Raw genomic sequence first — 14,591 nt, 5'->3', positions numbered from 1 at the left:
TTATAGGTGAAGAAGCTGAGATTTACAACAAGTGCAGTGGCTTTAATTTAGTAAATGTTTATTGAGTGGGCACTATAATGAAAAAGAGCCACTGGCTATTGCCCTTGAGTTTACCACCGGGTCGGTTAGGATTTTATTGAACATCTATGACCATTCTCTCCAGGGGGAAAAAGAGTGCTTATATGTATAAACATACAAACCTTTTCTTCTATAATTACAGGGTGTCTTAGCCCTCACAAAGTCTTTGAATCCCAGGTAAAGAATCTTTGTTTTAGCAACTGTTTGTTAGCAAGCCCTTGAATTAAGTGACTTGCTTAGGGGCCAAACAGCTTAACTGGTGAGAAGCGAAGGCAACCCTGTGCTTTTTCTTCCTCTAATGTTTTTTTCCCAGCAACCCATGCTGATTTTGAAATGATAAACAGCAAATGAAATAATAGGAAAACACTTTGTAAATATAGAGTTTTCTACAATTGTGAATGCAAACAAACCTTCCCAGGCCACGTATTTTGTAGTGTGGCTTATGTTCATGTATCAGGGAGCCTGCTGGAACCCCATTGCAACTGTAAGTTGCCAGCTGTTTGGTTGAATCTGATCATTTACAAAAATATGCCAATCCTCACTGGTGCTTATGTTAAATACTGATATCACTGAAATGAATGCTGTTTCCATGGCATCTATTTCTGTAAATGCTTTCTATATATGGGCTGTGAAAGCTGGTTTAATTCTAATTGCAGAAATATCAGTGGGATTTTTTTTTTTTTTTATTTTGACACCATTTTTAAATTTCTCCATTTTCTTTTTTTTCAGGTGCTATTTTTTATGCAATTTTATTGAGATATAATCACATAACATACAGTCATTCAAAGTGTACAATCAGTTGTTCACAGTATCATCATATAGTTGTGCTTTCATCACTACAAACTTTGAACATTTTCATTACTCCAAAAAATAAAATAAAAATTAAAATAAAAAGGAACATCCAAAACATCCCATTCCGCTCCTCCCCCCATTGTTCACTTACTTTTTTAAAATACAGTTTGAGACATATCCACACACCCTACAGTCATCCATAGTGTACAATCGATTATTCATAGCATTATCATACAGTTGTGTGTTCATCATCAGAATCAATTTTTGAACCTTTTTCTTACTCCAAAATAAAAATAAAAGCCAAAAAGAATACCTAATCTTTCCATCCCCTCCATCCCACCCTACTCTTCATCTAATTTTTGTCCTCATTTTTCCACTCATCTGTCCGTACACTGGATAAAGGGAGTATGAACCACAAGGTTTTCACAGCCACAGTCACACTATGCAATCTACATAGTTATAGAATCATCTTCAATAATCAAGGTCACTGGTTGCAGTTTGACAGCTTCAGTTATACATAACAATGATAAGTACAATTTAACAAATAGTAAGAGAGCAAATTTCAAAAAATATCATGGGTCACAGTTCCACAACTTCAGCTATTTCCGTTATGGTAAAATATGACATACATACAGAAAGATGTTAACTTTCGATGTACAGCTCAATAAGCAGTTATATAGGTAATTTCAGAAATTGTTATGGGTTACAATTCCACAGTTTCAGTTCTTTCCTTATTATGCAATATATAGTGTATACACAGAAAGGTGAAGACTTTCAAGGCACAATTCAACAAGTAGCTGTAGAGCATATTTCAAAGGATGTTATAGGTTACAGTTCCACCATGTCATTTACCTCCTTCCAGCTATTTCCACCCCAGCATCTAAAAATATATGTATGTTTATAAAAGTTTCAGTATTTGTAGACCTTTGTTAAATCTTATCTTGTTTGTTGCTACCTCTTCCTCTCACTTAATCTCTTTCTCCATCTTCAGGGTAGTCTAGGCAGTGAGCATCCTAACTTGTTCATATTGAAAGGGGGTGTTGACAGTATGGGGAAGGGGGCTGCATCTGATTCTTGCTCTTAAAAAGGCTGTTGCCTCTGGGTTTTTGGACTTGTCTGGCCTAGGAACACTTTGGTGGATTTAAGTTTCTGAGAGATAAAACTTAGTGAGTGAATCTTTTATAGAATCTCAGGTATGGACCTAGGTATTTGGGGACTACTTTTGGTAAGGACATGACATACTGAGTCCATTTGGGATGTTAGCTGGAGCTTTCATAAGAGAAACCTCCAGTATAGCTTCTGGACTCTATTTAGGATCTCTCAGTCACTGTGACCTCAGCTTGTTACCCTTCTTTTTTCCCCTTTTTGGTCAGGTAGGCATTTTCAGTCCCTCGGTGCCAGGGCCAGGCTCATTCTGGGAGTCATGTCCCATGCCACCAGGGATATTCATTATTCTGGGAGTCATGTCCCTCTTGGGGGGCGGGGCGCAGAGGTTAATGAATTTATTTGCCAAGTTGGACTTAGAGAGAAGAGGCCACATCTGAGCAACAAAAGAGATTCCCTGGAGGTGCCTCTTAGACATAATTATAGGAAGGCCCAGCCTTCCTTTTACACCCTAAGTTTCACAAGAGCAAGCCTCACGTCGAGGGCTTGATTTATTAAGTAATGAGCTCCTAATTTCACTTAATATACATCTTATCCAAAGATAAAGTCCGTTTCCTACATTATTTTCACTTAGTTGTACAATCATCATCACTCTCCAATTTAAACAATTATCATAACATAATACATCCCAGAGCTCTTATCAGCTGCTAATTATTCACCCCTAGTATTTGTGTAATATTGGTAAGATATTCTTATTAAATATAGTCTTAAATATTATATTGGTAAGATATTCTTATTAAATATAGTCTTAAATATGTAATTAGTAGTTTTTCCATATACCACTCTGTTGTTAACCCTCTGAACTAGTGTCACACCTTATAAGTATATCATGCTAACACTTATTTAGGTTTGTGGTGCTACTCTGTAGGTTACATGCCTTTAAACAACCATTTATAAATATGTTCGCCCTGAATGGGTCACTGATACTTATGATCCCATTGAGGAACCGTAGTCACACCTGACCATTCCCATACCATTAAGTTCACCTTCATTATCATATCTGTACATATTAGATTGTCATTCCCCCTTCACTAGCTTCTGTCTATTTCTGTGTCCCGTAGATTCTACATTATAAGACACTTGTTTTACATTTTTCACAGAGTTCATAATATCTCTCCTTTTGTGTCTGGCTTATTTTACTCAGCATTATGTCTTCAAGTTTCATCCATGTTGTTCTGTGTTTCATGACCTCGTTCCTTCTTACTGCTGCATGGTATTCCATGATATGTATATACCACATTTTATTTATCCACTCATCTGTTGAAGGACATTTGGATTGTTTCCATCTCTTGGCAATGTGAACAATGCTGCTATGAATATCAGTGTCCAAATATCTGTTCTTTTCACTGCTTTCAGATCTTCTTGGTATATATAGAGAGGTAAAATTGCTGGACTGTAGGGGAACTCTATATCTAGTTTTCTGAGGAACTGCCAAATTATTTTCCAGAGTGGCTGAACCATATACAGTGCCACCAACAATGAATAAGAGTTCCAATTTCTCCACATCCTCTCCAGTATTTGTAGTTTCCTGTTTGTTTGATGGCAGCCATTCTTACTGGTGTGAGATGATATCTCATTGTGGTCTTGATTTGCATCTCCTTCATAACTAGTGAAGATGAATATTTTTTCATGTGTTTTTTAGTCATTTGTATTTCCTCCTTGGAGAAATGTCTTTTCATATCTTTTACCCATTTTATAATTGGGCTGTTTGTACTATTGTCATTGAGTTGTAGGGTTTCTTTATAAATGCAAGATATCATTTCTCTTATCAGATACGTGTTTTCCAAATATTTTCTCTCATTGCATTGGCTGCCTCTTCAACTTTTTGATAAATTCCTTTGAGGTACAGAAGCTTTTGAGGAATTCCCTTTTTTGAGGATTCTCCATTTATCTGTTTTTTCTTTTGTTGCTTATGCTTTGGGTGTAAGGTCTATGAAGCAACTTCCTGATACTAGGTCTTGAAGATATTTCCCTACATTGTCTTCTAGGAGTTTTATGATACTGTCTCTTATATGGAGGTATTTGATCCACTTTGAGTTTTGTATAGGGTGTGAGGTAGGGGTCCTCTTTCATGCTTTTGGATATGGAATCCATTTCTCCCAGCCCCATTTGTTGAAGAGACTGTTCTGTCCCAGTTCAGTGGCTTTGGGGGCCTTATCAAAAATCAGTCGACTGTAGATCTGGAGTTCTATTTCTGAATTCTCAATTCAATTCCATTGATCAAAATGTCTATCTTTGTGCTAATACCATGCTGTTTTGACTACTGTGACTTTATAGTAAACTACAAAGTCAGGCAGTGTAAGTCCTCCCACTTTGTTTTTCTTTTTTAGAATGTTTTTAGCAATTTCTTTCCCTTCCAAATAAATTTGATAACTAGTTTTTCCAAGTCTGCAAAGTAGGTTGTTGGAATTTTGATTGGAATTGCACTGACTCTGTAGATCAGTTTGGATAGGATTGACATCTTAATGGCATTTAGCTTTCCTATCCATGAACACAGAATATCTTTCCATATCTTAAATTATGGAGCACTTCACGAATTTGCATGTCATCCTTGTGCAGGGGCCATGCTTATCTTTTCTGTATCATTCCAATTTTATTATACATGCTGCCAAAGTGAGCACGTCAGTGGGATTTATAGCTCTTTTTCTGAGATAGTTGGAAAGAAGAAATTTAAGTACTTAATGTCAGAAACTGCACATTTTGACTTTTGCTCTTCATTGAATAGAACCATGTTAATTTGAAGAGATTCATGAATGTGCAGGTTAGTACTACTATTTTCTCTTTAATATATTGAATTATGGTGGTTGGGGGAAGTATTAGAAATGGATGTATGTGAGGTTTTACAAACTTCTGATTTCTAGTGCAGAGAAAAAAAATCCACAAACATTTTGACCATGTATGTTAATTTAAACATAATTCAACAATACCTCCTATTTGTTGCATTCCAGCATTAAAAAAGGGACATGGAGAATGCTTGCCTGTCTTTATTCAGCAAATAGCAATTTTACAGACCCTTACAAGTTCCCATATGTTAGTGAAAAACATTTTCAAAGAAATTGGCAGCATTGCACTTTGTAGCTAATGCCAGCTTCTTTCTTGGGCCAATTCAACAGAGGAGAAGGAAAGAAATTGTCTTGTTTTAGTGGCTGAATTACTCTGACAAGCCTTCACATTGCCCCTCCTCTTATTAATATTCTTTTTGATGTGCACTTGTAAAACAGAGGATTGGCTGTTAATCCCCAGGATCTCAAGGGCTTTTGGCAGTGGCCCATAATTGATGTGTTCACATGGCTGTTGTCTGACTACTAATGATTAGACAGCAGTGTTATCTACCAGCTAAATCAGTGTTGCTTATAAATCACACTTGATAAACTGCAGTTTCATTTCTTCAGAGTCCATACATGTCTGCATACTTTGATAGAACTGCCAGAGGCATTTCATGATTCTATGACAGGTTAGATTAGGTTTATTTTTCATTTCTGTTTGACAAAATATTAGACTTTATAACGCCTGTAAAAGAATTTTTTTGTTTGCCTAACAAGGCATTTGGAGAATGATAGGCAGAGAAAAGACTACCTGCTCTCAATGGGAAGAGGTACAGGCTGGGATGGCAGGTTGCATTTTTGCCTTTGCCGCTCACCACTCCAATGTGAAGTGTCTTGGGGTCATGCACTCTGGAATTTCCAGAGGAGAGGAAGCCACTGGGAAGGAAGTTCGCAGAATGTGGACCTGTACTCAGATTGTGACATGGCTGGGGTAGACCATCTAGAATTGTGAGATTGTGGTAACTGTGCAGTCATGGTTAGGACATGAATCCATGGCGTCAAAGTATGGCTTCTCTTTATAGAAGGGCAAGAGAAGGCAAGAAGGTTTTACAAGAGGAAGAGGTAGCAGGCACAGAAGTCCTCTCTGTGGTTGTTCTTCATTGTCCATAATGGGGATACTTTGCTGGCCACAGACACACCCAGAGTACCAATCTGTCTGGAACTGCTGGGCACCGCAGAGATGAAACCAGCTTATGTGTGCACATACACAATGGGCCTGGGTTGGGAATCTCCACTGAGTCTTGGACCCTTATTCTGCCCAAGCTGCTGTGGCCTGGGGCTAATTGCCCATCTGAAACTTAAAAAAAAAAGGTCTAAACAATTTCTAAAGTCATTTTGTCTCTATCTTTCTGTGTTTTTGCTTATCCTTGGTCTCTGTTGCCCTGAGTCCCTGAAAGCTTTTTTGCTAACATTAGCTAATTAATCTTTGCTTAAATTTTTTTAGATCAAATGTTAGAATTCAAAGAAGCGGTTAAGTCAAAATTATTTGTCAGTGTTTTTAAAGCAACGGAGTTTTTTTTTTTTTTTTTTTAAACTGGGTTTAAAAAAATCAAATTGCCTTTAAGAGAAGTTTATATATAGTTTTTTTTTCTTGTTAATTTCTTTTTTTTTTATTAAATTCAGTTTTATTGAAATACATTCACACACCGTGCAGTCATCCATGATATACAATCCATTGTACACAGTATGATAACATAGTTATGTGTTCATCACCACAATCTGTCTCTGAACATTTTCCTTACATCAGAAAGAACCAGAACAAGAATAAAAAATAAAAGTGAAAAAAAACACCCAAATCATCCCCCCATCCCACCCCATTTGTCCTTTAGTTTTTATCCCCATTCCTCCACTCATCCATACACTAGATAAAGGGGGTGTGATCCACAAGGTCTTCACAATCACACTGTCACCCCTTGTAATCTACATTTATATATAGTTTTAAGTTGTGTCTGAGGTTACATATTTTATCAACATATGTAACTTCTCTTCAGAATAAAATTATGTTATGTGGCACTATTTGGGAATGGGATGTTTTGTTTATAAATTGTTACAGTTACAAGAGTTACTAGAGCTCTAGAATACACTTAATACCAAAGCTACCTGAAAACAAAACAGAAGTCACATAAGAACTCAGACTGCTTCAGAAGTATTATTAAAGATATTTAAAATTGTTGCTTAAAACAAATACTTGATAGATCTGCTCTATCTAAAATATAATATTAGATATTTTACATATGTAAAACCATTTATTTTCTCAAGTTTAGTTTCTCAACTTTTGTGTATTCCTTAACTGCCTAAGAGTTGCCTTTGACGTAAGCACTCCTTTTCTCCTAGTAAATTTTAGGGGCATAATGAAAACAAGCACCACAGTCAAGGAATAAATGTTTATTGATAAGTATTAACATATGAACAAAAGTTCTTAACTAAGCTGCTTATCTTAAAATGATTTGTGGTTGAGGAAATACTCATTTTTTTAATTAAATCAAACAATTTATGTAAGTTGTTTTGGTTAGTATTATTAGATTTTAATGCCCTGTGGAAAAATACCCACAATTTAACTTAGAGAAGATGGTTTTTCAGTGATTTAAATGGATGCTTCATTTAGTTTTGATCCATAAAGTGGTTGCATTAGAGTTTTTAATGTAGTTGTAAAATATGAAAAAATTGCATTAAGAGATATTGAGTATGGTTTTGATTATATAAAATATGTATGTGTATGTAAGTCCTGGGTGATAATATTAAAAGATAAAAATAATTGGAATATTTAAAAAAGATTTTTTTACACCATCTTTAAATACTATTTTCTTTAGAAAAGTAAAATACATAGCTTATAAATTTTATGAAATATATTACAATTATGGCAAAAATAAGTATGCTTTAATGTTAAGATTCTGGTTCTTCTTGACTGATTCAAATCATGATTCAAATCAGCTGATTTAAATTTAGCTTTGTCTGATGCTAAAACTGGTTGCAGGTGTTTCTCAACCAACTGAAACTATTGCAACATTAAGAGGGAGAGTATGATAGAAATATATGTTCCAGTATAATTATGGGAAGCTCCCAGAGGGTGCTTACAGTTTAATATTCTAGTATATAGAATATGTCACCCATCATCTCCTTTTCTTGGCCGCATCATACCATACACAATTTCTTACTGATTGGTTAAGAAATCTTGGACAGGTTATAGTGTCCATTTTAAAAGCTGTGGTCACACATTTCTTTTGGAGCTGATTTCTTATAGCGCCGTGTATTATTTGAATAGGTAAATGATTGGGTGAATTATTAATCTTAATAATTTGTTAGAGCCATCTAAAATCTGTTTTGAAATAAGACACATATATATAAATAAATGTTCTGGAAATCTAGATGCTAAGATAGTATGATCCTATATCCCATTCTTATTCTTTTGTGGCATTAAAGCATAAATAAAGTGCATTAGTGACTGTGCCAGCAGAAATGGATAGTAACATTCATTTTTATATACATTTTTGTATTCTTTTGGGACCATGTTCACAGAGTTCATTTCGATTCTTGACGTGTAACCCCTGTGAAATAGCTAGGACAAGCATTTTTAACTCCTTTTTTTTGATGCTGACACTAGAAAAACTTAGTCTCGTTCTCATGCTAGGATTCCTTCCAGGACACCAGCTTTCAGAAAATGGCTTCTCCCAAATAAAAGCTAATTACCTATACAATTATAAATAACTGTAAAATTTCAATTATAAATCCATACCCTGGGTATTTTGAACTTTTTTGTAAAACTATCCCCTCTGGTTTTCAGAGACCATAATAACATGTTTTTGTTTTAGTTTATGGGGTTAAGCCATGAGAAAAATTAAACAAGCCTTATAAACATTACTATCGAGGTTGGTGGAAACAGTTGTGTGCTGGGAACAACAGTCATGGCTAACATCTTCTTGGGCACTTATTATATGATGGGTATAATAAGGGCTTTCCATGGATTCTCTCATGTGTTTATTACATCAAATACAAGTAGGTAATACTATGATCCTTAGAGGTGAGGAGACTGAGGCTTATAAAGGTTACGTAAATTGTTCAAGATTATATAGCTAGCAAGTAAACGATCTGAGATTCAAGCATAGAGAACTGCACTCTTACTTATTACACTGCATTGCACAGTTCACAATTGTTAGTGGGACGCTTGGCATGTGACATTGACCTATCTGTTAATTAATATTCTGGGTGAGAAGTAGTTCTGGGGACTGATGGTCATAGTTGCCCCATCTGTGACTAGACTTTTCAAATGAAAAAGCCTCCAGATCCCAGAGATTTCTGGGATTGCCTGATTTCACTTCTGGTCTCCAAACAAAATATGTTTGAGAACAATACTTGTTCCATCTAACTCATAGTCTTGTGAGGGGATTAAGATAAAATAATCTGTTTTTCCAGGTTCCAAATGTTACCAAAAACACATTGCGGTTACATAGGATGCTTAATTATCCTCTATTTGTGTAAGAATAGTGGAGTGTAATTTATTGACAATGTTTATTTTATTTTTTATTTTTGAAGTTCACTTGTTTGAAAGCTCCGTGAAGGCAGGGATATTATCTGTTGATTATCATTGTATTAGTGCCTAGAACAATGGCTGGCGTGATCAAAAGATGTTCGGTGAATATTTCTCGAATCTTTTAAAGTTTTGTTTAAGTTGCTTTAAACTTTTAATGAATACATTAAACTTTTTTCTTTTTCTCTCACTCTGAAATGGATCTGTATGCCTATTTCTTCTTATTCCCTATACTTCTCTCCCTACCCTCTGTCTTCTTTTTCCCCTAACTTCCTGCCCTTTTTCAAAACACCCCTGGCCCCCTCCCTCTCCCAGAAAAATAAGTTAAAGTCCAAGAGCAAACCTAATGAGTTATCTAATTAAGCGAACCTTAATGAGAATCTAATGTGAGTTGAAAATAACTCACATTTCTGGTTAACTAACCAAGGATTGGCAAGCTTTTTTTGTAAAGGACTGATAGTAAATATTTTAGGATCTGCCTACCAAGAGGCAAAATCAAGGATATTATGTGGATACTCTGAAAACGAGAGAAAACAAATTTCTGCAGATTTTTTTATTGATGAAAGTTTAAATCTAATGGTAATAATTCAGTAAATTTTTTGCCATATAGGTCTGCCAATGAGAAAAATGGAATTCTTTTTTGGGGAGTGATATTGCACTGAATTGGGGTTCAAAATTAGTGTTTGCTACCATCAAATCGATTACCAAAAAAAAGATCATCTGTATTAAACATTCTTAGCTTGCGAGCTGTTCAAAAATTGGCAGTGGGCCGAATTTGGCCCACATGTCATAGTTCATTGACCTCAGAACTAGACTGTGGGTTAAGAGAAACCCAGAGGAGGGTGAGCTGCCCTGGGTAATTCTTCTGTAAATTCTCATTCCTCCCCAGACTGGAAAGGGAAGGTGCTCACATTGAGGGAAATGGGATTTGTAGGGTGGGACAGGAACATAGGGAACGAGGGGACATCATTTTAAATGGTACAAGAGTAGGAGGAAAGAAAGGAAGGAGACAGTTTATCTTAGTTTACGGTCTGACAGTAATTTTTTTTTTAAATTCATTTTTATTGAGATATATGCACATACCATGCAGTCATACAAAGTGTACAATTGATTGTTCACACTACCATTATGTAGTTGTGCGTTCATCACCAAAATTAATTTTTGAACATTTTCATTACCACACACACAAAAATAATAAGAATAAAAATTAAAGTGAAAAAGAACTATTAAAGTAAAAAAGAGTACTGGGTGCCTTTTTTTTTTTTTTTTTTTTTTTTTGCCCCCATTTTTCTACTCATTCATCCGTAGACTGGACAAAGGGGAGTGTGGTCCATATGGCTTTCCCAGTCACACTGACAGTGATTCTTAAGGAGAAGTGCCTTAGACTTGTCAGGACACTGTTCTTTCTGGGAGGGGGCAGTATCAGGTGGAGGGAGTTTGCAAAAGTGTATTCTGGATACCTGTTGGTTTTTTGGTACAGCCTCCTGACCTGAAGGCCTCATAATTTTCTTGAGAGCCGTTGGCACACTGAAGATCGAGGGAGATGTGGCTGCAGCCATGGCGTTGAGTTGCCATTCCTTTGCCTGGATTGAAACAGAAGGTTCCAGGGAGGGCCCTGGAACTATGGGGTCCCTGACAACTGTTAGGGTGAAATTAAAGAGAAATGTTAGGAATCAGCAGCTGTTAAAGTATAGCAGCCCTGCTCCTCTGACAGGTGGAAGGTAGGGGAAGGACCCTGGGGACCAGCTCCTCAGGGGTGACAGGCACCATGTCCTCAGCTCCTCCATGGTGGGGAACACCAGACCTGTCAGAGCTCTCTGATCTAGGATCCCCTCTCTCCTCCTTCGGTTTCTGTCACTGCCCTGTCTCTCGGTTTGCTGTTGCTTTCTTCTCTATTTTTGCCTCATTGATATTGGGTCTGGAGAGCTCTGCCTCCTCTTCATACTCCGTACATTTTCTCTGGGCAACCGTACCCCCTCCACTGGCTTCATTACGTTTTCTATGCCAGTGACTTCTCTTGAGATATTTCTCTTGAGTTCAGCTGCGGGGTAGACATGGTCCTCCACCCTTCCTTGCCACCACAAGGGAAAGATGCCGTCACTAACTGAACCAGAAACCTGGGCATCATCTCTGAGTTCACCCTCTTCCCCCACCGCCCTGAGTCGGTCCCCACCCCCCCCAACTCCCACCACAACTGCCATCTCTTCCTTGGGTACCACAATGGCTTCGTAATCAGTTTTCCTTCCTCCAGTCTCGTCCCCCTCTCTCCTGTTCTCACAGCTTCTGGTGTGATTATCCCCCCCCCCCCCCAAAAAAAAAAAAAAAACTGATCCTCCCATGCCCCTACTTGAAAATCCTCAGTGCCGTCTTCTAACTTTACAATGAAACCCCCAATTCTTAGCCTGGTCTGGGCTCTTTGTGAGCTGCCTGATTCTCTAGCTTCATGTGTCCCCCTTCACCACAGCCCCCTAAACGGCAGGTCCGTTAACAGAATGTGACTTCCAGGATGGCTCGGCTCTGCCTGCACCTCTGGACTCTTCCACAGCCTAAGTCTTATGCATCCTTGAAATCCAGCTCTGAACACTCCCTGCCCCGCCCCCTTGGTGCTCCCACAATGCCCTGGGCTTAACTGACAATCTTGACTCTGACCACACACTGCTGTGCGGCCACTGTTTGTCTTCTGCCAACCTCAGGGCTCCTGTAGGGCTCCTACAGCAATGCCTGGTGCATAGTAGGATCCTGATGAAAATTTGCTGGACGAGGGAATGATTTCCCCAACAGTGAGGCGGCTTTAAGCAGCAACCTTTAAAAGGGGGAAGGGGAGGATATGGGGTCAAAACACGGTCGGTTGTCACAGAAACTAGACTCTTGACTTAGGTGGATTTCAGGACCCCTGAACAAGGAGTTGAAATAATAGTTTTCCATCAAGTGCCTCATTCTTCTGCAGTAGCTTTCGTTTACTTTTATTCTAAAGTGGAATGCTTAGCATCCTTTTTTTTAAAGATAAGTTTACAAAATTACAAAAGTAGTAATGTTCAGGTTAAAATTTATAAATTTTGTAAAATGAAAAGTGATCCCTCTCCGTCTCTGTTTTTGTATGGGTAAAATTTCTGGAATGCTCAAGAAACTGTTAACAAGGGAAGTTCTCTTGAGAGACCTATTGGCTTTTAAAATTGGCTCTATTCTCAGGAGGGAAAATATAATTCTGGACCTGTAAGCAGCTCTTTTGTGTGGGGCTCTACAGGAAGAAACTTTCTGAATTTTGGATTATGGTATAGAACTTGGTAGAGGGCATGGAACACCTCATGGGAACACCTAGGGTTCTGACAAGATAACTTCTCCCTTAAGACTTCAGTTTCCTCAATTAAAAAAATTAGATGAGAAAGCCCATCTTGGCCTTTCTGTAGAGCTGTAATGAAGATGAACGTGGGTACCTTTGAAGTGCCCTTAAAAATTGGTATTTTGATGACTGTACGAGCTTTATATTTTTATTTTTTTCTTTAACACATTATTCCATCTCTGTGGTGAACTAGGGAAAGCTTTATGCTGAGGTGATTCACTATGAAATTAAAATTTCAAAACTTTCATTCATTTACTGAAATTGGTCAGTGTTTTGGGTCAGAGTTCAGGAGGTATGGAGGGAAGAGGGGCAAGCATACATGTGGAGCCTCGTTAGAAATATGATGGATTTATGAGAACAATTTTAGACTTCATAGGGAGGAGAGGGAATGATACCAAGAGAGTATCCTGGGCAGGGAGTGAAAAATTGTCCCATCTATGGCTGACCTATCATTTTTTTGAAAAACAGGATTTTGATCCTTCCCAAGGCACCATCTTAGTCCCTACACAATATGACTCAGGCACTTCCTTGTTATTTAATTTGCTACAGCAAGCATGTATTGTGTTTATAATTCAAATGTCTAAAACTTTAGTATAAAATGTTCCTTTTAGGTTGTTGCAAGTGAAGACTCCTTAAAATAAGTGAAAGAAAAGAACCGCTGTTGAGAGGAATGGAAATACAATGGTTTTTCCCAAACAGAAGGTCTTTACTTTTCCCTCTTCTTGCTCCCTTCTTAAATCATGTCTGAGTTCAAAAGGGTGAGGGTGAGAGACCTCCAAACTTTCCCTTACCCCACCAGGAGAAATTAGGGGTTATTCAAAGACAGGCAGTATATTTATGGCCGGTATCTACTAAAATGCAAAACCATCACTCAGGTGGTTTTGAAATGAATTTGTTTGCTAATATAGATGTACCCCATGTTAGAGCAAAATCCAGTGTTAAAAATGCAGTTTACCACAAAGGCTCTTTTTTAAAGTCTCTCACTCTTAAGGGGTTGGGGAAGAGGTTTAATTGATAGAAATGGGATTTGTGTGGAGATTTCCTGGACTTTAGCTTTGTTCAAAATAAAGGGACTCGTGAGAAGGATTGATCCAAGAAGACAGGCTTCTACAAATACCTTTACTATTGTCTCCTTTCTTGGTGATTTATTTTTGTGTTTTAAGTGACTTTGGAATAGGCAGGAGGAGAGGAAATCAGAGAATGCTTAGGAACAAGATATGAAGACTGATTATTTACTGCTACTATTTAAAGCACACCAAGCTCTCTGAGCAGTAAAAGATGTCAGCGGCACTTTCAAAACAGCTTAAGTATCTTGTGGTTCAGCAGTAGGACAGGTTTGTTTCAAAGAACACTATGGAAGCTAAGTATGTGACAACTGATGTGGTCTGGTGGAGTCTTCAAGGCCACGGTCCTGAGGTCTCCTTCCACGCCACCAGTGTCTCTTTGCTATGGAACTTTACACATTTGAGGGTCTGCTAGGAGAGAATTTGGTTTGGGTTCAAAACAAAGTCAATTCTGAGACATTGAGTCTGCTTAATTACTCCCAACCTTTACAAACTTAATACCTTCTGTTTTGCTTTGAAAACTATCACTGCTAGAGAATAAAGTAGAAATAGTCACTTGTTTACAGCATGCATGACACGTGGTTGGCCCATATGTGCTTCTGCTTTGTGACCCGCTCATTGGGCCTAAGGGGTATATGCTAACAGGCAGTGACCCCTCCTACAGCACCATGGAGTCCCCAGATTGCCATTCTGCGAGTTCAGCGTGGCTGGGATCCTGGCTGGGAATGGGAGCATCTGTCTGGCCCTTTGGTGCCAGAGCCCCAGTCCATCCCCAGGCTGAGACCTACCAGGTCACAGCTTAA

The 14,591-nt window shown here is 37.9% G+C and overlaps 1 protein-coding gene and 1 non-coding gene across 6 annotated transcripts in view; one reads left to right on the top strand and one right to left on the bottom strand.

The window, feature by feature from the left end:
* Positions 1–14,591, top strand: part of ZNF608 (zinc finger protein 608) — a 125,267-nt gene that overhangs the window by 26,876 nt on the left and 83,800 nt on the right. The window lies entirely within an intron of this gene.
* Positions 4,549–4,655, bottom strand: LOC119508622. Its single transcript, XR_005211524.1, has one exon. It is a non-coding gene; the product is annotated as a U6 spliceosomal RNA (small nuclear RNA).

The sequence above is a fragment of the Choloepus didactylus genome, chromosome 13, assembly GCF_015220235.1.
Source record: "Choloepus didactylus isolate mChoDid1 chromosome 13, mChoDid1.pri, whole genome shotgun sequence".
NCBI lineage: Eukaryota > Metazoa > Chordata > Mammalia > Pilosa > Megalonychidae > Choloepus > Choloepus didactylus.
This window is presented reverse-complemented; position numbering and strand designations above follow the sequence as displayed.